The sequence below is a fragment of the Perna viridis genome, chromosome 14 (genome assembly GCF_037379345.1).
Source record: "Perna viridis isolate PV_CMFRI_1.1 ecotype Kerala chromosome 14, ASM3737934v1, whole genome shotgun sequence".
Lineage (NCBI taxonomy): Eukaryota > Metazoa > Mollusca > Bivalvia > Mytilida > Mytilidae > Perna > Perna viridis.
Genome location: NC_142458.1, coordinates 23,449,913 through 23,473,559, shown reverse-complemented (window position 1 = coordinate 23,473,559; position 23,647 = coordinate 23,449,913). Strand labels below are relative to the sequence as shown.

General features: G+C 31.3%; 1 long non-coding RNA gene across 3 annotated transcripts; it reads right to left on the bottom strand.

Moving 5' to 3' along the window:
• Positions 1-9,820: 9,820 nt before the first annotated feature.
• LOC148598683 (uncharacterized) lies at positions 9,821-21,176 on the bottom strand. Of its 3 annotated transcripts, none has more exons than XR_015918595.1 (6): positions 19,866-21,176; positions 14,564-18,831; positions 13,668-14,187; positions 13,228-13,295; positions 12,468-12,721; positions 9,821-11,599 (listed from the first exon to the last, which is right to left on the bottom strand). It is a non-coding gene; the product is annotated as an uncharacterized LOC148598683 (long non-coding RNA). The 3 variants fall into 3 exon arrangements; XR_015918596.1 differs by lacking the exon at positions 19,866-21,176 and having other exon boundaries at positions 14,564-15,386; positions 15,764-19,623; XR_015918594.1 differs by lacking the exon at positions 19,866-21,176 and having other exon boundaries at positions 14,564-19,623.
• Positions 21,177-23,647: the final 2,471 nt, after the last annotated feature.

The following is a 23,647-nucleotide window of genomic DNA, read 5'->3' as shown; positions in this document are numbered from 1 at the left end:
GTTTTCAATCATTAAATTATGTGGACTTAAGCAAATTTTACTGATTGCTGCTCTATTTTTTACATTTTTAATGGCATCAACGTAAGCTGGTCTATAACCAGCAATGTAAATGCTTCTGAAAAAAATCAATTTAGGTGACTCATTTATTTTGGCATTTTGATTTTGAATACATAGATCAACAATCCTTACTGTTAGTTGCTTTAAATAATGTTTTATTCCATTAGCATTTTGCCTGACGATAGAAAACCCAAGGTTTTGTAAAATTATTTTAACTTATGTAACTAATGGATTTGAAATATTTTTGTTTATATATATGTATATATCTTTGACCATAGAACCATCTAGACTCAGTATGTGTTTTAAATATTCTAACACAAGAAATTAGAATTTTACCTTTAAAAGGTATTCGCTCTAAATTCAGCTTGAGGAGCATCATTTGACATTTTGCAGTGTACATCCAAAATTTTTTTTAATGAATTTGAGATATAATTTCTCAAAAGGCTGCATCTTTAAAGTTTGAGAATATAGCCCATATTTCACACAACAAAAAAAAAAAAATATTATTGTAAGATCAGTATGTCAACACCATATGACCATTTGATCAAATACAACATGTAGAAAGGAAAGCAGAAGGAGAACTGTTTGTTAGCTTCCAGGTCTTGTCAGCTAACATCCTCATATCAATCAAACTGTTGATCTAAAATCAGCTACAAAGCCTAAAATCCGATCTCATCGACCTTTAACACAGGACATCTCATTCAAGATCAGAAATGAGACTGGTGTTGTTAAATTGTTTCTATTTGAACTTGTAAGTATATTATAACAAGTACTATCTTCAAAAAAAGATAGCCAACGCAGTAAAATTTGTTCTTTTTACTTATAATTTTCATCAGGAAATAACGCATGGCACGCAATTTCAATTTCCTTTTTTGAACCCCACTAAGTTATCAGTAATTGGCCAATCTGGAAACATATTTTTGATCAGGTAACTTGCGTTTCCATGGAAGAGCGCCTTTCAAGTCAAAAGGATAAAAAACGAAACTATACCAACTGCGTCATAACAACACAAAAAAACAAACTCCAGAATAAACAATGGAAAATTGTGACAACTCACATGGTTGTGAATAATGGGGGCCACTCCTTTACTTTATTGGGAGTGCCCTTGAGATTCGGTAACCTGACCATATTCATATGTTATGCTTTTGAAAAAATGTAGACCTTTGAGGCTTTTCATATATTTTTGTTGGAAAAAGATCTAATACCATGTATTCAATGATTTGATTATGATACAACAGAACTTACATGTATAAAAACAATTTTGTCATGCATTCATTCTACAATACCAAAAATAATTACAACATACGTGTACATGTATGATAGGATAAGGATGATTTTGACAATCCATATATTGTAAACTTCGTTGATTTATCATATAATTATGTTTGTTTTTCTCTACCGATTCACGTATTTGCAAGCTAATTATGGTACTTACTCTGGTGGCACGTCCTATAATTTTTATATATATTGAAAGATTACAAGGTGTGTGGTATACCAGGTAGAAATTTCTTTGTCAAAGGTTTTATACTTGAGATAAAGGATACTACAGACACTGAAAGGTCAGCCTCATATCTTGACCTACTCTTAGAAGTCAATGGTAAAGGAAAACTATTGATCAAACTTTACGACAAATGTGATGACTTTTCATTCAGCATTGTCAACTTTCCTTTCATCTGTGGCAACATCCCTTCAGCACCTGCATATGGAGTGTTCATATCACAACTTATACGTTATGCCAGAGCTTGCCGAAACTATACAGATTTTTTGTATCGCGCTAGAACTCTAACAAATAAGCTTCTGGAACAGGGTTATGTTGCTACAAGATTGAAGTCATCACTACAAAAGTTTTATGGTCGTCATCATGAACTCGTGGATCATTATGATCTGTCAATCTGCACCATGAAAACTGATTTATTCAACGGGTCATAGTTTTCCTTTCCTCGTTTGTCTACCCGGACTTGACTTTTTATGAGCAACTCAGCGGTTGTTTCTAGAAAAGCAGAGGACGCTTACCCTACAGGTACACCTGGTCCATGCTCCCAGTTTTTAGTGGAGTCCCGAGTTGCTCATTTGCTTTTGTTACTTTGCATGTATGATTTTAGTTACTTTATGTTCTTTGTTGTGTATGTCTGTTTTCCATGTCTGGTCTTTGTCCCTTGATTGCATTCTTTTGATTACTGCTATAACCTAATGGTTCCCATGATTACTCTTTAGTCAACAACTGATCAAAACTATAGCTGGGCCCTCTTTGATGGCTGCTATCACTTTCTTGTGTAATGTTAGAAATTTTTTTTCTAATGGCTAAAATAAAGACCAAATTATTTTTTTTCTCAGCCTAGGAACTCGTCAGAAATTTCATTTGAAATAAAATCAGTGCAAGAACAATCCAAGCAACCCCCTTCCAGATTAAATTAAATGGAACTTGTACGTTATTAATGTTCAGATCTTGACACATCTTCAAATAGATCTGAGATTTAAATCTGACCCTTTACATGTTTATCTATTCTTGTGAATATGTTACAGAATTTATTTTTAAAAATCTCCAAGTTTAAAGTATATGTATATTTTTGTTGTATGAAAAAGAAGTGAAATAGGAATAAAAAAAACAACAACCCAACCATCTGAAGTTGAATTACAGACAGTGTACCTTTTAATTATATTTTCAATTGTTGGCTCTTAAAGTTATTCATGTACATGTAGTATTGCATTACATTTGAACTTAGTCAGTTTCAAAATCAATTTATGTTGACATTTATATCTTACTACTTTTACATTGTAGCTGTGTGCACTAACTGCAGAAGAAAATAAAATCTATGCAAATTTAGTCCAACATTCTGAACTAGAGGATTTTACTGCAAAAGATCTGGATGGGGTACATGTACATACATTTTGTGTATATAGTCCTCATATAAATGACCTCTTTAAATGATACATTTTTTGTAGGTCCTGCAAGCTAAATACCATTACTATAACCTACATTATATAGTCTTCATCTGATGCCAGTAAACATTTTTTAAATCTTCTTTGAAAAGGTAAAAAAGAATTGATTGAAACTCTGCAGGAATTTTCCATGCTGTTTTGGCTACATTTAGGCAATCCTTTTTTTGCAAGGATCTGATGAAGAAACTGTTTTACTGGAAATCTATTGTAATCGGGTCAGTTCATTGGCAATTATTTCATAAAGTATTGTGAAATTGGAACAGACAAACTTGTTTTATAATGCGTACATATAGGCGTAAAGATTGGAATGTTATATTTGGTTCGTTGAAAGGACCTATGGTATCCTGAGTGGAATTTAGGTATGGGTGGCCATTATGTTGTTAGTGTTATGCCCGGATCACATTGAAAGAGGCATATAGATAGACCCTTGTCAGTCTGTCCATAAGTCTGTACACATCTTGGTTAATGTTCTGCATTTTCGTCCATTATTGGGTAATAGACCTTGTTTAGCATTGATACTTCACATGTGGATTGGTCTTGAGTAGTGCAACACTGGTTAACTAGTAATTATGTCAATGTGACCTAAATTTTCTGCTTCAGTTTTGGGTAAAGGTCCATTTCTCAGTTACTGGACATGGCAAAGCATTGATACTTCACATGTAGATTGGGCCTGGGTTACGATTAATAAGGTAACTGTGATGATCATTTTCAGCTTGAGTGACTTTGTATTCAATTCAATATGAAACACAGTCTGGTCATCTAGTGATTCATAGAAACAACATGCAGCTTTGTGGCAGAGCAATGTTATTTGACTAGAAGGTCTGTAAGAGTTGCACATCTTCAGTATGTACATAAACACTGCAAAGTTTGAACAATATAGGTTGAATACTTTTTGAGTTAGTTATTTCACAAAGTACGTACATCCAAAGCATGATGGAGGGACAAAAGAACTGACAGTCGAGTCACTACAGGACCTGCTTTCACCATTGGTGACGCAGGTAAAATTATGAACATGAAATTTATTTTATAGCTAAACATGATATTCTAAGTTGAATGGCAGTAACAAATATTGTTTTTGGGCAGGCATTCTTAAGATGGCTACCATTTTCCATCATATTTACATCATTTGTCCATTGACCATGTGAGCTAATGCAATCACTATGCATCTGTCATTCTTTAACAGTCCACTATAATCTTTTTTAAAAATCTCTTTTGAAACCGCTAAGTGGATTTCGTTGAAACTTTCTACCAAAGGGAGTTATCTGATATGATATGTTTTGATTAAGGTATGTAATACATCGCTATTATGGCTGGGCCATCCGTAGTTTATAGACATACTTTCCTCAGTTTTTTTTTCAGCAAATACAAATCACTGCCACTTGATATTTGGTAAACAACTTCAGTATTATGAAGTGGTTGAAATATTTTTTGCAATAGATTGTATAGTACATGTATCATATTTTTAGGTATGATTGAATATTGTACTAATGTTCTGATATTTTTGTAGGAAATTTATTCCATGAAGAAAAATTATTCCTGAAGGTAGTAAATTCAATGACTCACTGCTTATAACTGTATAATTGGAAAGAAGAGTTCCCAATTACCAGATCCACTCAGTCTCATACTGAAGAGGAGATGGCAGAAAGCACAAAAGAAGACATTAACAATACACAAAGTGAACAAGAAGAGAGCTTTCAAACTTACATGTATAATATCATTAATATTCCACAGGAAACAGAAATTTTCTGTTGTCCAAATGAAAACTGGATGAACATGTTATTACAGGTGACTGTATAATGGCAAAGAAAGCCTCCTTAGATTTGATCAAACTGGCTAATACCAAAAAGATCATGGAACACTCGATTAGGAATCTTCCTACTTTGCATTAGGTCCATCAAAAACAGGAACCTCTGAGTTAAAAGAAGGATGGGCATTGAAAGTTCAAAAGAAAGGTCTCAGTTTAAATATTTACAAGAAAAGTTTAAAAAAGGACAGATTACTGGCAGGAAGGAAGACCCGGAACTAGTTGCACAGGCAATGAGAGCTTTGAAAAATTAAGATGGTAAACGTGCATTTGTACATTCAAATACTCTAAATTTATCACAATTCAGCAAGTTGCATGTTATTTTTCAAGACTTGCCCAGAAATCTAGATCTGGTGTTCAGGATGGTTATTACAAGGAAGCTGCTGAACATGAAACCAGGATCGATTAATTGAATAATGAACTACCTGAAAATATTTGATGAAATTAACTTCAACACAAACAGCATGAACAAAATTATTAGCTTTTCATGTGACTCTTTTCAACAAAAAAAAACATTTTATATATATTTATCCAAAATAAAAGTATTTGCATAATTTATTTTCACAAAAACATGCAATTCAAACATAAACAATTGACATATTTAGATTCTGAAATAAGAACAAAAACCCAAGAAATGAAGATTTGTCATTACTAAGGGAAACAACTCTGTTTTACGAAATTTTCAAACTTGAATTTTGAGAAAGTTTAAATTTAGACATAGATCTTTTTTAGTCATGTAGTATACAAATATAACCTCATACTAATGCATAGTTCAGAAATTTCAGAATACTGCATAAAAATATACCACATATTAAAATATGCATTTTTTTGGCAAAATCAGCAAATTCATTTTTTTGAATGTCCACCTGATTAGCTGTTAAGGTAAAATAATGCAGAACTTGAATAAAACTTGGAATTTACTTCAAAAAAAATACTTGCAAGCACTTCATTTTAAAAGAATGGGAAGTAATAAGTTTATTGATTTTGGTTTTCAAAATTTTCTACAAAAGAAAATAGAAATACATGACTTTCTAATTTTTGCTATTTTACATAAGTGCATTATATGATATTTATGTTTCCATGGAAACAGAATGTATAACAAAACAGATTGACTTTAAATATTTGTCATACAACATGTTAAAATGAAATAAAAAGTTTCAACTATTTTGAATTTTATGTATTTCAATACCATAATGGCTTGATTTTGGTGCTTACAAAGAACTGATAATTTTTTTGCAAATTTTGTTTACTGTTGAAATGATCCATATGTACAAAAGTAAGTTCTGTAACAACTACTATGTACAACTCTTCATTAAAGTCAGGCAGAAGCCTGTAATTAAAGGTTGCCCACTGGAGACATAAACACTTAAATTTTGGTTATGTTCTGCAACAGAAAATTAAGGAAAACTTTCTGACCAGAATTCTTACACTATAACCAGTTAAAAAATATTTCATGATATATAGCAGATCAAAGAAATGAACATAGTAAGAGTTGATTTTGGGATATAACAAATGTATCAAACAGATTCATTTATTATCTTGAGATATGATGAATCATCCCCTGCCTGGTTTTTAGACAGAACCACCCTAAGAGTTATTGCCCTTTAGTTTCTTGTTAACCTTTTCTTTGTCAGAATGTATTTCCATTTCTTTATCAGGAATCTGCTTTTTTCTGGCATAGGGCTTGACTTTTATATTAGTGCATGTGTGGTATCGTGATTCATATCCAAGGTAGTTACTCTCAGATCTCAGAAAAAAATTCAATTAAAAAACATTACTGTAAAAGTACTTTAATTCTTGGATACCAGTTTTCATTGTATTGGGTAAAATACAGAAGTTTGTGGATTCTTGAATTTGTGGTTTTGAGGTTTTAAGTATACACAATAAATGGAATCTCCTTTTCATTGGGAACAAAATTTCGTTGCCTTGCTCATCCACGAAAACCATGACAATTGGTACCTAATGAATATTAGTACTTTCACAGTATCATAAAAATACTTGAGCCTGCATTTCAATTACTAAATAAACTGAATGGTATATGATGTGATCCTTCAAATGCAAAAATCACAAAATATTATGCCTAAACTGAAATTCCATGTTTTTTCCTGTTAGTGATTCTCCACGAATCAATGATAAAACTGATCTGTAGAGGAGGTCTAAGATGATCCACTCATCAATGATAAAACTGGTCTGTAGAGGAGGTCTAAGCTGATCCACTCATCAATGATAAAACTGGTCTGTAGAGGAGGTCTAAGCTGACCCACTCATCAATTATAAAACTGGTCTGTAGAGGAGGTCTAAGCTGATCCACTCATCAATGATGAGACTGGTCTGTTGAAGTCTTAGCTGATCCATTCATCAATGATGAAGCTGGTGGTGTTGAGGTCTTAGCTGATCCATTCATCAGTGATGAAGCTGGTGTGTAGAGGTCTTAGCTGATCCACTCATCAATGATGAAGCTGGTGTGTAGAGGTCTTAGCTGATCCACTCATCAATGATGAAGCTGGTGTGTAGAGGTCTTAGCTGATCCACTCATCAATGATGAAGCTGGTCTGTAGAACTCATAGCTGATCTAGTCATCAGTGATGAAACTGGTCTGTAGAGGAGGTCTTAGATAAATGGTTCATTCCATTGTTGAAATGTCTTGTGTTTGAGAAAGCAGTTTCACCAGATGAAGATGATCATAAACTTACATCAGAATGAATCTGCAATATCACTTACAAGACAATACTAATGTTAAGGCCTGGATGGAAGAAGCAGATACCCAAGGGCAGTTTCACGCAGGGTTGTGGCGGGCGTGCACCCTCCCACCACCCCCAAAAAATTTGCAAAGCATGGGTTGTAAGGGGTAGATTTAGGCACTTTCAGGTTGAAACTTTAATTTCTCGTTAATTTTACCACAAAAGATATCCACCTTGCACCCACTCTAGAAGATTATTTAAAAAAGTTAACCTAAAAAATTTTAACTGAATTAAATATTTGTCCCTTAATGTTCACAGGTTAGCATGCAGACTGATAAAGTATAACACTTGTGCATTAGTTTAGTGTTTTAAAGAGCAGCATGAAATATGGTAGATCACTTGGACCATTAATTGTCATGACTTTGTGATTATTGTCATTACTTTAAAATTCCACTTCTCTGAAACTTCCATACCAAGTTTAAACACTGTATTAAAATGCTTCACAGGGAGCGCCTTGATATAACCTCAGTTGAATCCTAAAGAAATCAGGCAAGTATTAACACTCCATTCAAGCTAGATAGTCAGCTTTGAAGTTTGATGGAAATAAAATGTTTGACACAGGATAAGTATATGACCAGAATAAAAGTGGTCTTTTTTTGTCCCTCATTCATAAACACTGAAGGTCACAACCCCCAAAATCAATCAAACTGTACCTCATCTTAACATCAGTATTGTCATTGTAGAATGGAAATTTGTGTTCAAATTACATAAAGATCCATTAACATATGGTGAATTTATATTCCTGACATGTGACAGAGGATGTTTATCCTACTGGTGCACCTGTTCCATGCTCCAAGTTTTTAGTGGAGTCCCAGTTGCTTATTTGCTTTTGTTACTTTGTATGTATGATGTTGTGCATGTCTGTTTTCCATGTCTGGTCTTTGTCCCTTGATTACATTCTTTTGATTACCGCTTTAACCTTGGTTCCCTTGATTACTCTTTCAAAGTCATTACCCCTTAAATCAACTATCAGCCCAACCTTCTTTTTGTGGTATAATTTCAAAGAAATTTGTTAATAGTCAAGTCTGGATATCAGGAAATTGCTTGTTTCTGGCCCCTACAAAAATGACCTTTCAAGGTTTCTGAACTATTTATCTAAGCACCTTGAAACATCGATGTTATTTTTTGTATACAGGTGTATATCAATGAGATACTGATCATTTAAGTGTCGTTTTGATTTGTTCATTTTTAAATAACTTAGAAAAATTACTGTTTAGAAAAAATTGTGTCCTTTGAACTTAGAAAGACTTTTTTTCTACACATCTTTGAATATTGATCAGATGTTTGGTATGCAGATTTATATTGATATTTATACACACAGATGTTGAGGACAGATGTTGAGGTCTCTTCTACTTTGTCGATTTTTGATAGAGCACTATTTGTACTGGTGGTGGCATTCCTGTTGGGCCGACACATCTAGTTTTGAATGAACTATCATAGTAGGAATGATATTTGAATTGAAAAAAAATTAAGGGCAGTCAAACTTGATATGAATCAATATCTTGAAAATCGTATTACATAAGTTACAACATTATGGTAAGGTCACAAATGTCTGATAAGAGTTATTGCCCTTGGAACACAAAAAATACCTACTCCAATTTTGCATAGGAATTTATTAGTAGCTCGGATACAATGGTTTATATTGTGGTTCATCAAAATTGATGACAAAATAATCTTTCTGTTCCTATTCTTACATATATAAGATCTATATGGCCTCCCATTTCTTTTAACCATTTGGAATCAATCAGTTTGATTAAGGGAGCTATATATATGCAGCAAGTTCCCTTTATGTTAAAAACTTAGTAATGTGGACAGAAAGGTGGCAGATTCTACTATACTACTATACTATATCAGAACTATCAATTTCCTGAATGCCTAGTACAGTCAAACACAAATGTGCACTCAGAGGGTGATAATGTGGCAGTACACAATGGTACATGTACAAGTAGTACCGGTACTATATATATACTTGCCATGGCAGATAATTTTGTCATTTTGTGGAATATGTAGAAAAGCTTATCTAGCAGTTATTCCCCATCTAACGTATGCATTTATCAAAACCTCACATAATGGAATTCCATGAAAATGACAGGTATTACTTTTACATTTTGTTATAAATAATATGTAACTATGGTAAAATGTGTTTGCAAAACAAAGTAAAAAAAAATTTTTTTTCTTTAAATTTGATCATCAAGCACTTCTAAGAGTGAAGCAGGCATGGTATTGTTGTTATCAAATCAAACCAAATCAAAGTAAATACATTTTAATAGAAGTTGGCAACTAAAATAACAATACAGTATCAATGCTATTATAACCAATATTTAGTGAGTTATATATACAGTGCATACATACATATGGCAGTAAACAAAATGAAACAATGACAGACAGTTACCATGGTTATAGACCAGAACAAATAAAGCAGGTATGTATAAATAGCACTAGAAGCAACTTTAGTACAGTAAAATTGCAGATTTACTGACTAACAAAAGAAGCAACGAAAAAAAAAAAACTAACAAAAATAAATATAAGCCATTAAAGACGTATACCTAGGGTAAGGGACATAACTCATGAAGTCATTGATATGTTTGTATCATATTCAATTTCACCAAAGGTTACCAAGCTTTCATTTGACATAGAATGAAATTAATCTAAGTTACTTTGATGCTTACATGACATTACATTAAAAACAAGTTAAAAAAAATAATATTAGATGCACTGCTCACTAGAAACAGGCAATAAAGCATCTATGTAAGTTTCACTTAATTCCATTCAGAGATGTAGGAGGAGTAACAAGTAAAAGATGGGTACCCTGTCCCCAATTTTGAGGAAGAACAAGTTCGTTACTAATGTGAAACCTATATTTTGGATCAAAATCTAAATAGGAGGTGCACAAAGAAAATAAGCAATACGGATACTGTAAAAGTTTCATTAAATTACATTTAACGGTGTAGTAAGGCCGTGGTGGATACACCTCTGTGTAACAAAAGGAAGGGAAAAAGGAAGGAAGGACGGAAGGATGGAGAATCCCAACACTTTATAACCTCACTTGCAAGTAAAGGTTTAACACAAGCTCATATTCTCCAATAAAATCTAAAGCAATTCAAACTAGAAATAACGTGAACAAGATCACATTCAAACAGAAGTACTTTTAATTCATGGATACCTATTTTCATGGGTTAAGGGAAAAACAATTCAGTTCATGGATTCCTGAGTTCATGGTTTTTAGATTTTCAGTATAAAATCAAAGGAAATCTCCTTTTTTCCTAGAAACTATATCTAATGGTTCTACCTTCCTACTTAAACCACCACAATTGGAACCCAACAAATAAAAGTATAAAATTCAACAGTGCCCTCCTGCAGCCCTGGTTCCCATAGACTTAAAATGAAACTCTTGTTGAATTACCCCCTTCAGAACCATCCAAAAGTCATTATGTTCCTTCATGCACATGGAAGGTTAATTGCCTTATGCAGATTTGGAGGAGTTCACTCACAAGAAAATTGGACAGTTGAATGGACAGGTGGACCGATAAACATCGAGAGAGTGATTCTTATATAGCCACAAACTTTGTGAAATACAGGCAGGGATTTTCATGAGGAACCCAATAAAAAAAAAACTGTAATCAGACCTTGAATAAACAAGTTATTTTTTTAGGGTGTAGCCCCTTTGACCCTGAAACTTGAAAACCCTTTTACTCCAAAATTGTTAAAGATAAGACCTCTTTCTTCTTAAACAGAATTTCAACACATTGACATCTGAATCATAAAGATTTAATCAAAAATAAACTTTTCCCATCAATTTCTCACGATAACACCCATTTTCCCAAGTTAGCCCCTAATTTTCAAAAGGTTTATTCAAGTCATCATGATAAATGAAAGTTAACAGACACCAAGGAAGATGGCAGCTAGGGCAATACCATTATACCACTTAAACATTATTTTTGCGGTTGTATGAAAACAAAGTTTGTCACAGCAATCTCTCTTTCCGGACTTTTGCCTTTTCTATATAAACCTTTGACATCATCATGCTTGAAAAGCTTTCTCACTTTCTGTCCTACACCTACAATATGAAACAAAATATGTTGAATACAAAGAAAAACAAGTACTACCTCTAAAAAAAGATGGCCAACACAGTAAAATTTTGTTCTTTTTACTTATAAGTTTCTACATTTCATTCAAGAAAATTAGCACATGGTTTCCATACAGTTTTTTTTTAACGCCACTCTGTTTCAATTTTTTTGGCCAATCAGAAAACAAAATTTCTATCAGGTGACTTGGGTATCCATAGAGGAGCGTTCTTGAGGTCAAAAGGTAAAAAGTGAAACTATACCGACTGTGTCGGAAAAATTAAATAATTCAAATGAAAACTTGTATTGAATAAATTTGTAAGTGTAAGTGTTTGTTGAAATGAGGAAAATTTAGGAAAATTAGAAACATGCGTGGCAAAATCCCACCGATCTGTCTTTGTTATATAACTAAAAGATGCTTTCTCTATTTGAAAAGGCCATTATTTGATCCCTGCATCTCTGGCTTTGCTCAGAAATTTGTCAATGGAATCTTAGAAAGATAAGGTTTTTGACAGAGTTATCTGCCCCTGAAATGTTCATTTCCAGTGCTTTTCAATGAAATTGTAATTCAATGGCCCAGCATGATATGGACAACTGTGTCTGTTTGTTGATTCTGATGGTGCAAATAGTCAAATTATACTATAAAAATGATGTTTTTTTTTCATACCATGTTTCACCTACTGCCCAATTCTTACAGGACTGACACTTATAATTGTGTATCAGTACCTATAAGCATAAGTACATGTATTTGTGATAATTACATGCTTTTGTACTTTTGATTCAGAATAAAGGAAAGAAGAATGATCCATTAAACAAACTTGAACAATACAGTACTTGTTTAAAATGAGTATTTACACATACCTATTGGTGAACTGGTGCTATCGGAGCGATTGTCTTTCCAAACAAGTCAACTAATGCCTCCTACCTATTGGTGAACTGGTGCTATCGGAGCGATTGTCTTTCCAAACAAGTCAACTAATGCCTCCTACCTATTGGTGAACTGGTGCTATCGGAATCTGGGCGATTGTCTTTCCAAACAAGTCAACTAATGCCTCCTAACATATCCTCCTCATTCTATTGCAAGTAGTCCCCCTTTCACTTGGGATTTGTATGTGCTGTAAATATGATGTTAATTAATGTTAGTACTTCATGTTAATGGTTGAATTAGATAAATGGATTTGAATGTACCAAGAATCAGTTTCTGAGTGTCCTGGATTTCAACTCAGTTTTGCTGTTCTTAAATCACAAAAAGAAATTTACTTTGGATATAAGTAAATAGTATTGATCATAAGCATTTAAGATAAATGTAGTCATACATTCCCAGTCACAAAAAATTTTGAAAGAAATCTGGAAATGCAAAAATAAGGTAGGTTATGTGGAGGTACAACACTGATACACACATTTCTTTATAACAAACGTAGGAATTATCTCTCCAGTTTAAGAGGTTACACATCCACAAAGACAACAGAAAATTGAACAATACCCAATTAGTGATATGATAAGATCAACTAAGTGCCTAACCATCCTACAAAATTTGAAAAAAATTAATATGGCATAAAACATAAAACATAAAACTTTAAAGTATTACAGTTGACCTTAAAATTATTACAAAAACACTAACCCAAATATATTTCCAATCCTTTATCTGTCTGACTGAGATATATGGGCCAATTGTAGCCATTCTTTTACCTACAAAATATAATACAAGAAAGGTAAAATGTGAAAGAAAAACAAAGTTGGTCTTAAAATAATACAAAAATACTAACCTAAAAATCTATAAAATACTTTTTCTGTCTGTCTTTGAGATTTATGACCCCACTGTCAGTCAATATCATCTAAATTTATGTAAAAATCATTTCTAGTAAAACATGAATACACATTTGGCCCAATTAATTTTTCAAATATATTTACCTAAAAATCTATCAAATCCTTTTTCTGTCTTTCTCTGTTATCTAGTTGCCCACTGTCAGAGAAAATTTACCAATAAAATAATAATATCTTTTTTTTAGTAAAACACAAAAGAAACAAAGTTGTCACTATAAATTTTATTAAAATACTAACCAGAAAATCTATCAAATGCTTTTCTCTCTTACTCTGTAATCCAAGTTTCAACTGTCACAAAAGGTTTACCTACAAAATTGAAAAAAGAAAAATTAAAAACAAGAAAGTAAAACCAAGTTGGCCCTATAAATTTTACAAAAATACTAACCTGAATGTCTATCAAATCCTTTTTCTCGCTTACTCTGTTATCCAAGTTTCAACTGTCACAAAAGGTTTACCTACAAAATTGAAAAAAAAACAAAAAATTAAAAACATGAAAGAAAAACTAAGTTGGCCCTATAAATTTTACAAAGATACTAACCTGAATATCTTTCAAATCCTTTTCCTCGCTTACTCTGTTATCCAAGTTTCAACTGTCACAAAAGGTTTACCTACAGAATTGAAAAAAGAAAAATTAAAAACAAGAAAGAAAAACCAAATTGGCCCTATAAATTTTACAAAAATACTAACTTGAATGTCTATCAAATCCGTTTTCTCGCTTACTCTGTTATCCAAGTTTCAACTGTCACAAAAGGTTTACCTACAAAATTGAAAAAAAAACAAAAAATTAAAAACATGAAAGAAAAACTAAGTTGGCCCTATAAATTTTACAAAAATACTAACCTAAAAATCTATAAAATACTTTTTCTGTCTGTCTTTGAGATTTATGACCCCACTGTCAGTCAATATCATCTAAATTTATGTAAAAATCATTTCTAGTAAAACATGAATACACATTTGGCCCAATAAATTTTTCAAATATATTTACCTAAAAATCTATCAAATCCTTTTTCTGTCTTTCTCTGTTATCTAGTTGCCCACTGTCAGAGAAAATTTACCAATAAAATAATAATATCTTTTTTAGTAAAACACAAAAGAAACAAAGTTGTCACTATAAATTTTATTAAGATACTAACCAGAAAATCTATCAAATGCTTTTCTCTCTTACTCTGTAATCCAAGTTTCAACTGTCACAAAAAGGTTTACCTACAAAATTGAAAAAAGAAAAATTAAAAACAAGAAAGTAAAACCAAGTTGGCCCTATAAATTCTACAAAAATACTAACCTGAATGTCTATCAAATCCTTTTTCTCGCTTACTCTGTTATCCAAGTTTCAACTGTCACAAAAGGTTTACCTACAAAATTGAAAAAAAAACAAAAAATTAAAAATATGAAAGAAAAACTAAGTTGGCCCTATAAATTTTACAAAGATACTAACCTGAATATCTTTCAAATCCTTTTTCTCGCTTACTCTGTTATCCAAGTTTCAACTGTCACAAAAGGTTTACCTACAAAATTGAAAAAAGAAAAATTTAAAACAAGAAAGTAAAACCAAGTTGGCCCTATAAATTTTACAAAAATACTAACCTGAATGTCTATCAAATCCTTTTTCTCGCTTACTCTGTTATCCAAGTTTCAACTGTCACAAAAGGTTTACCTACAAAATTGAAAAAAAAACAAAAAATTAAAAACATGAAAGAAAAACTAAGTTGGCCCTATAAATTTTACAAAGATACTAACCTGAATATCTTTCAAATCCTTTTCCTCGCTTACTCTGTTATCCAAGTTTCAACTGTCACAAAAGGTTTACCTACAGAATTGAAAAAAGAAAAATTAAAAACAAGAAAGAAAAACCAAATTGGCCCTATAAATTTTACAAAAATACTAACTTGAATGTCTATCAAATCCGTTTTCTCGCTTACTCTGTTATCCAAGTTTCAACTGTCACAAAAGGTTTACCTACAAAATTGAAAAAAAAACAAAAAATTAAAAACATGAAAGAAAAACTAAGTTGGCCCTATAAATTTTACAAAAATACTAACCTAAAAATCTATAAAATACTTTTTCTGTCTGTCTTTGAGATTTATGACCCCACTGTCAGTCAATATCATCTAAATTTATGTAAAAATCATTTCTAGTAAAACATGAATACACATTTGGCCCAATAAATTTTTCAAATATATTTACCTAAAAATCTATCAAATCCTTTTTCTGTCTTTCTCTGTTATCTAGTTGCCCACTGTCAGAGAAAATTTACCAATAAAATAATAATATCTTTTTTTAGTAAAACACAAAAGAAACAAAGTTGTCACTATAAATTTTATTAAGATACTAACCAGAAAATCTATCAAATGCTTTTCTCTCTTACTCTGTAATCCAAGTTTCAACTGTCACAAAAAGGTTTACCTACAAAATTGAAAAAAGAAAAATTAAAAACAAGAAAGTAAAACCAAGTTGGCCCTATAAATTCTACAAAAATACTAACCTGAATGTCTATCAAATCCTTTTTCTCGCTTACTCTGTTATCCAAGTTTCAACTGTCACAAAAGGTTTACCTACAAAATTGAAAAAAAAACAAAAAATTAAAAACATGAAAGAAAAACTAAGTTGGCCCTATAAATTTTACAAAGATACTAACCTGAATATCTTTCAAATCCTTTTTCTCGCTTACTCTGTTATCCAAGTTTCAACTGTCACAAAAGGTTTACCTACAAAATTGAAAAAAGAAAAATTTAAAACAAGAAAGTAAAACCAAGTTGGCCCTATAAATTTTACAAAAATACTAACCTGAATGTCTATCAAATCCTTTTTCTCGCTTACTCTGTTATCCAAGTTTCAACTGTCACAAAAGGTTTACCTACAAAATTGAAAAAAAAACAAAAAATTAAAAACATGAAAGAAAAACTAAGTTGGCCCTATAAATTTTACAAAGATACTAACCTGAATATCTTTCAAATCCTTTTTCTCGCTTACTCTGTTATCCAAGTTTCAACTGTCACAAAAGGTTTACCTACAAAATTGAAAAAAGAAAAATTTAAAACAAGAAAGTAAAACCAAGTTGGCCCTATAAATTTTACAAAAATACTAACCTGAATGTCTATCAAATCCTTTTTCTCGCTTACTCTGTTATCCAAGTTTCAACTGTCACAAAAGGTTTACCTACAAAATTGAAAAAAAAACAAAAAATTAAAAACATGAAAGAAAAACTAAGTTGGCCCTATAAATTTTACAAAGATACTAACCTGAATATCTTTCAAATCCTTTTTCTCGCTTACTCTGTTATCCAAGTTTCAACTGTCACAAAAGGTTTACCTACAAAATTGAAAAAAAACAAAAAGTTAAAAACATGAAAGAAAAACTAAGTTGGCCCTATATAAATTTTACAAAGATACTAACCTGAATATCTTTCAAATCCTTTTTCTCGCTTACTCTGTTATCCAAGTTTCAACTGTCACAAAAGGTTTACCTACAAAATTGAAAAAAAACAAAAAGTTAAAAACATGAAAGAAAAACTAAGTTGGCCCTATATAAATTTTACAAAGATACTAACCTGAATATCTTTCAAATCCTTTTTCTCGCTTACTCTGTTATCCAAGTTTCAACTGTCACAAAAGGTTTACCTACAAAATTGAAAAAAGAAAAATTTAAAACAAGAAAGTAAAACCAAGTTGGCCCTATAAATTTTACAAAAATACTAACCTGAATGTCTATCAAATCCTTTTTCTCGCTTACTCTGTTATCCAAGTTTCAACTGTCACAAAAGGTTTACCTACAAAATTGAAAAAAAAACAAAAAATTAAAAACATGAAAGAAAAACTAAGTTGGCCCTATAAATTTTACAAAGATACTAACCTGAATATCTTTCAAATCCTTTTTCTCGCTTACTCTGTTATCCAAGTTTCAACTGTCACAAAAGGTTTACCTACAAAATTGAAAAAAAACAAAAAGTTAAAAACATGAAAGAAAAACTAAGTTGGCCCTATATAAATTTTACAAAGATACTAACCTGAATATCTTTCAAATCCTTTTTCTCGCTTACTCTGTTATCCAAGTTTCAACTGTCACAAAAGGTTTACCTACAAAATTAAAAAAAAAACAAAAAATTAAAAACATGAAAGAAAAACCAAGTTGGCCCTATAAATTTTGCAAAAATACTAACCTGAATGTCTATCAAATCCTTTTTCTCGCTTACTCTGTTATCCAAGTTTCAACTGTCACAAAAGGTTTACCTACAAAATTGAAAAAAGAAAAATTAAAAACATGAAAGAAAAACCAAGTTGGCCCTATAAATTTTACAAAAATACTAACCTGAATATCTGTCAAATCCTTTTTCTCGCTTACTCTGTTATCCAAGTTTCAATTGTCACAAAAGGTTTACCTACAAAATTGAAAAAAAAACAAAAAATTAAAAACATGAAAGAAAAACTAAGTTGGCCCTATAAGTTTTACAAAAATACTAACCTGAATATCTTTCAAATTCTTTTTCTGTCTTTAATACTCTGTTATCCAAGTTTCAACTGTCACAAAAGGTTACCTACACAATTGACAAAAAATAATTACAAACATGAAAGAAAAACTAAGTTGGCCCTATAAATTTTATTAAAAATACTAACCAGAAAATCTATCAAATGCTTTTTCTGTCTTTCTCTGTTATTCGAGTTTCAACTGTCACAAAAGGTTTACCTACAAAATTGAAAAAAGAAAAATTAAAAACATGAATGAAAAGCTAATTTGGTCCTATAAATTTTATTAAAAATGCTAACCAGAAAAATATCAAATCCTTTTTCTGCCTTTCTCTGTAATCCAAGTTTCAACTGTCACAAAAGATTTACCTACAAAATTAAAAAATTGATTAAAAACATGAAAGAATAACAAAGTTAGCCCTTTAAATTTTACAAAAATACTGACCAGAAAATCAATCAAATTCTTTTTCTATCTTTTCAATTTAAGTCAATATCACCTACAAAATACAAAACATACATCTATTTTTTTAGTAAAATATGAATGAATTAAAGTTGGCCCTATCAATTTTACAAATATACTAACCAGATAATCTATCAAATCCTTTTCCTGTCTTGCTCTGATATCAAACTTTCAACTGTCACAAAAGATTTACCTACAAAATTAAAAAAAAAAATAAAAACATGAAGAAAAACAAAGTTGGCCCTATAAATTTTACAAAAAGTACTAACCCGAATATCTATCAAAATCTTCTTCTGTCGCTCTCTGTAATCCAAGTTTCAACTGTCACAAAAGGTCTACCTACAAAATAAAAAAAAAACCATGAAAGAAAAGCAATTTAGTTGGCCCTATAAATTTTACAAAAATACTAACCAGAGAATCTATCAAATCCTTTCTTTGTCTTCTTATATTTTCTAAGGGCCCACTGTTGGAGAAAATTTACCTACAAAATTAAAAAAAAATTTAAACATGAGAGAACACAGTTGGCCCCATAAAGGAGAAAGTTCGGTAAAGACTCCTTTTTGTCTAATGATTTGGTTGTGTTTGAAATTTTGATTAAAGCAGATTTCTAGGTAGTAGTAGTATGGTAAAATGGTTGCAGCCATTGAGTATTTAAGAAATAATTCGTGGAGGGGGTAGTTTTGTACTTATTTTAACATGTGTATGGCTTTTATATTCAATTATTTAACACTGAGCAAGAGCAAGGTGTTCAATGAGAATATAAATGCCAAACCCATGTTAAAATAAGTACAAATCTACCCTGGAAGGTATTATTTCTTTTCTAATATGACAAATACAGTAATTTTTGTGACAAAAATTTCCCTAGGCATAGCCAAAATAATGGCTGTTCCGTTCAACCTCCCCCATATGGAAGTTTGATTAATTAAGAAATAAACCACATACCCAAGTAAACCATCCACTGAATAAGTATCAGTATAGTATTAGAAAACTTCTCAGCTGTTAAATCATCACATAAATGTTTTTAAATGAGCATTTTGTCTCGAAGCAACAGCGAAAGAAAAGAGACAGTGCGCAGGTGCTAAAGGTTGGGTTGTATTGACATATACTGCTTGACAATATGCAAACGTCATATTAGAAAAGATGTTGTTGATGAGATTCATGATGGTATTCCAGAAATAACAGTATGCTTTATGTAACTATTAGAAATACAAAGGCTTTAACTTTTAAACATTTCTACATTTTTAAGACAGTATTTGTGTGGAACGAAAGTGGTCACACCTCTGTTAACTCAAAATGGTTTTACGTGAGTTGTAACTGACAATTACACACAAAATATAGGAAGCACAAAGTCAATACCTATGTGGCCATTGTTACAAGAGTAAAAAACAGCACAAAATTTGGTACTTTCCCCACTTTCTAACAGATTTCAATTATAAAACACATCAAAGAGCTGGAAAAACAACATAAAATTTTCTTCATGCAAACTTTGCTTTATAGGCCAAATTTTGCCCTTACCGAATCAACTTCTTTTACAAAAAAATACCAACAAGCAAATAGACCAATTATTTTTTCTGTCCTTCTCTGTTTTCTAAGGGCCCACTGTCAGAGAAAATTTACCTACAAAATAAAATAATAATATCTTTTTTTCAAGTAAAACACAAATAAAACTAAGTTGGCCCTATATATTTTACAAAGGTACTAACCTGAAAATCTATCAAATCCTTTTGCTGTCATGCTCTGATATCAAATTCTCAACTGTCACAAAAGGTTTACCTACAAAAAAAAAAAAACAAAAACAAAAACACGAAAGAAATACAAAGTTGGCCCAATAAATTTTACAAAAAATACTAACCAGAAAATCTCACAAATCCTTTTTCTGTCTTTCTTTAATTTCTAAGAGCCCACTGTCAGAAAAACTTTTCCTACAAAATGAAATAAAAAATACATTGTTAGTAAGACATGAAAGAAACAAAGTTGGCAGTATAAAATTTACAAAAAAATAACTGAAAAAACTATCAGATCCTTTTTTCTGTCTTTCTCTGTTCTCAAAGTGCTGACTGTCAGAAAAGTTTTACATTCCAAATTAAACAATTATTTTTTCAAAACATGAAAGAAAAACAATGTATGCCCTGTAAATTTGGCAAAAATACTGAATAAAACATCTCCCAAATCCTTTTTCTGTCTTTCAGGGTTTTGAGGAACTGTAGCAAAGGTGGACTAAAAAATCTGACTTGGGAGAATGACTATCAGTCAACATTACCTACAAAAAAAAGGACCAAAAAAAAATAGAAGATTTTTTAAGGTGTGGGTGTGTTGACCAGTTATAGCTAGAAAATTGGAAAAGATTAAAAAAATACAGATAGGGACTTTTTTTTTATCAAATCAGACAAAAAATTTTAAAAATCTTTTTTTTCTGATGTGGCCCCTTAGTCCTTTAAAATTTGAAAACTATACGAGATATCTGATATCTGAATAAAAAACAGGCATGGATTAAAAAAAAAATCAAAATAAAAGTTAATTTCATGGGACATATTTGCCCCCTATAACTTGGAAGATGATCAATAAAATACTCAAATCTTTTGATACATTTGTTTACCAGAATTAAAAAAGAAATCTGTGAGCAATGGCTCACTAGTGATACCCCTGCTTTCAATCATGATAACAGGAACATAAGCAAAGTCCTCATCTTACAGGAAGTTATTGTCAATTTTTTTCCAGAAATGAATCCCATCATTTGGCATACCTACAAGAATGTGTTAGAATTTCAAACTGAGTAATTGCTGCAATAAATGTGATGAAAATTTCAACATGCAAAAATATTAAGTAAATAATAAACGAAATTTTCAGTAAACATGAAGTCATTATCATTTTTTTTCAGAAAATATACACTATATCTCATCATATGGCATACCTAAAGAAAAAACATGTTAAAATTTCAAATTTTAAAAATGTAAAAAGAAAACAGTCATTGGTAAACAGAAAGTTGTAGTCAAATGTATCCAAAAATGTCATCATTTGGCATACCTACAGGAAATATGTTTCTAAATATCAAGCTGATAAAGATGCAATGAAAAGTTAAACTTTCAAAATATTTTGGAACTTTTTGAAAATGAATCCAACATATACATGACTACAATATATGTTAGAACATGAAGTGGCTGTGGTGAGCAGTGGCTGAGATAACTGTTATGAAAGATAGTCATTGGTTAATAAGCCAGGTTTTCTGAATGAGATGCTAAGATGTAAATCAAAATTGTTTTTATTTCAAAAGGGGGGCAGGGTACGATTGAACCTTCCCATCCTTTCTGGCTATATCCTTGTCCCAGAGGACAACGGATAACAAATCCAGCCCTAGCTCCACAAAACTAAAAACTAAAAAAAAAATCTCTGCTGTACATCATCAATTTTAAAGAATTTCATCAAGGTTTCCATGGGAGTAAAGAATATCCTGTTACAGTACTAAAACTGTTCCGGACCATTGCAAGATACATCTGTAATAGAAAATACTTACCGGTAATCGTTCGAAAATGGCAGTTTGGTATTCTAAACTAGAATTGTGCCTAATACTTCTACAAAACAAGAACATTATCAATTTAGCATTTTCAGAGGAGTAATGTCTAGTAAGTATCACATAATGGTTTCATGTAAGAAAACAATGCAAGTCCCATAACTTCTGTTAATTCACCAAATCTAAAATGGCAGAAAAATCTACAATGTATTGAGCCTACTAATAATCCTACAAAATTTGAACAAATCCATCCATCAGTATCACTATAGGGTACACTGCAGGAAAACATTCCAAGTCCCATAACTCTCATAAAATTGTCATATGAAAATGTCAGTATGGTAAACTATAAGTCTGGTGTCTCACAATCCTAAACAAAATGAACTTAATCCATTCAGCTTTTTCAGGAGTTCCATCTGCAAGTGTGATGAACAGGTGGACAGACAGGCAAAGATCATTTTTTAAGGAAAAATAGACTATTGCTGCTGTATTCAGGCAATGAACATGAAATGGATGATAAAATGAACATGAAATGATGATAAAATGAAACATGGGATGGGACACAAGTATAATGGGATCCACAAATTTTATTGCCACTGGAAATAAGGAGAGGTGGGAAAGGTCGGGCAACTTAGTCTCCTGTGGCGGAGCCAAAAGGTTCCTACTCTGACAGAATACCACTGAAGGGTCCTTTTAAGTGTGAGGAACATGGCATCTTTCTCAACATCTTTCCCATTCTACCACCTGGGACACACAACCCAGAAGTTCTGTGAGCAAAGTGCCCAAGCCCCAGACCAGGGTTCTGAAAACTATTTAGTCGCCTCTTACAACAAGCATAGCACTGCTGCGAGCTTTTTTATGCTTGGACCAGCAGGAAATATAGAGATACCATGGCAATGACACTGAGTAGTTTTTAACCTAAAATGAAACAATAAATAATTAAAACAAAATAAAAATAGATAACAAAATACTATCATTATTGCCAAATACAACTTAGCAATTTTTCTAAAAGATAAAAATAAAAAACTAGGCCTTTATAAAAAAAAAATAAATGCTTAAATTTCTGATAAAAACAAACTGAGCAGTTTTATACTAATATTAATATTATATTAATATTAATATTTATATTAGTATTAATATTAAAGGTAAAGTAATTTTTTTTCCTTTTAAAATAACACCTTTTGTTTTAGAGCATGTGCTGGAAATTTAAAGTAATAAAAGAACAGCGTTCCAATCTGTAACTTCTCATAGACTACATATAAAAGGTAAAATCAATTAGTAAAAGCCTTACAAAATAAAACAGCTGCGCTTTAAGGCATGATATGCCCGTTGCCCTTTAAAATTGTCCTCATGCTTTTAATGAATTTATACGATCAACTGCAAACTTTTCTGACAAGTTGACCAAATACCTTTTACATTTTTAGTCGATTATCATAACAAATGGTCCATTTTAAACAATTTTTAAACAAATAAAATTACATTGGCCGTTTCCGGCCTTTTTTAAAGAGTAAAACTTTATAACATGGAAACGTAAAATTTGACATTTATACAAATTGGCAGGGAGCTTACTTCAATATATATGAATAATTCATCAAAAGTTTCATAAAAATTAGTGAAAAGGTTTTTGAGTAATTGTGCAAAAACTTGAAAATTTCCCTTTTTTTAAGTATAAAAATTCACAACATGGAAACAAAAAATCTGAAATTTATAAAAATCGAAATGTACCCAATGTCAATAGATATGAACAATTCACCTAAGTTTCATAAAAGTTGGTGAAAGTGTTCTTGAGTTA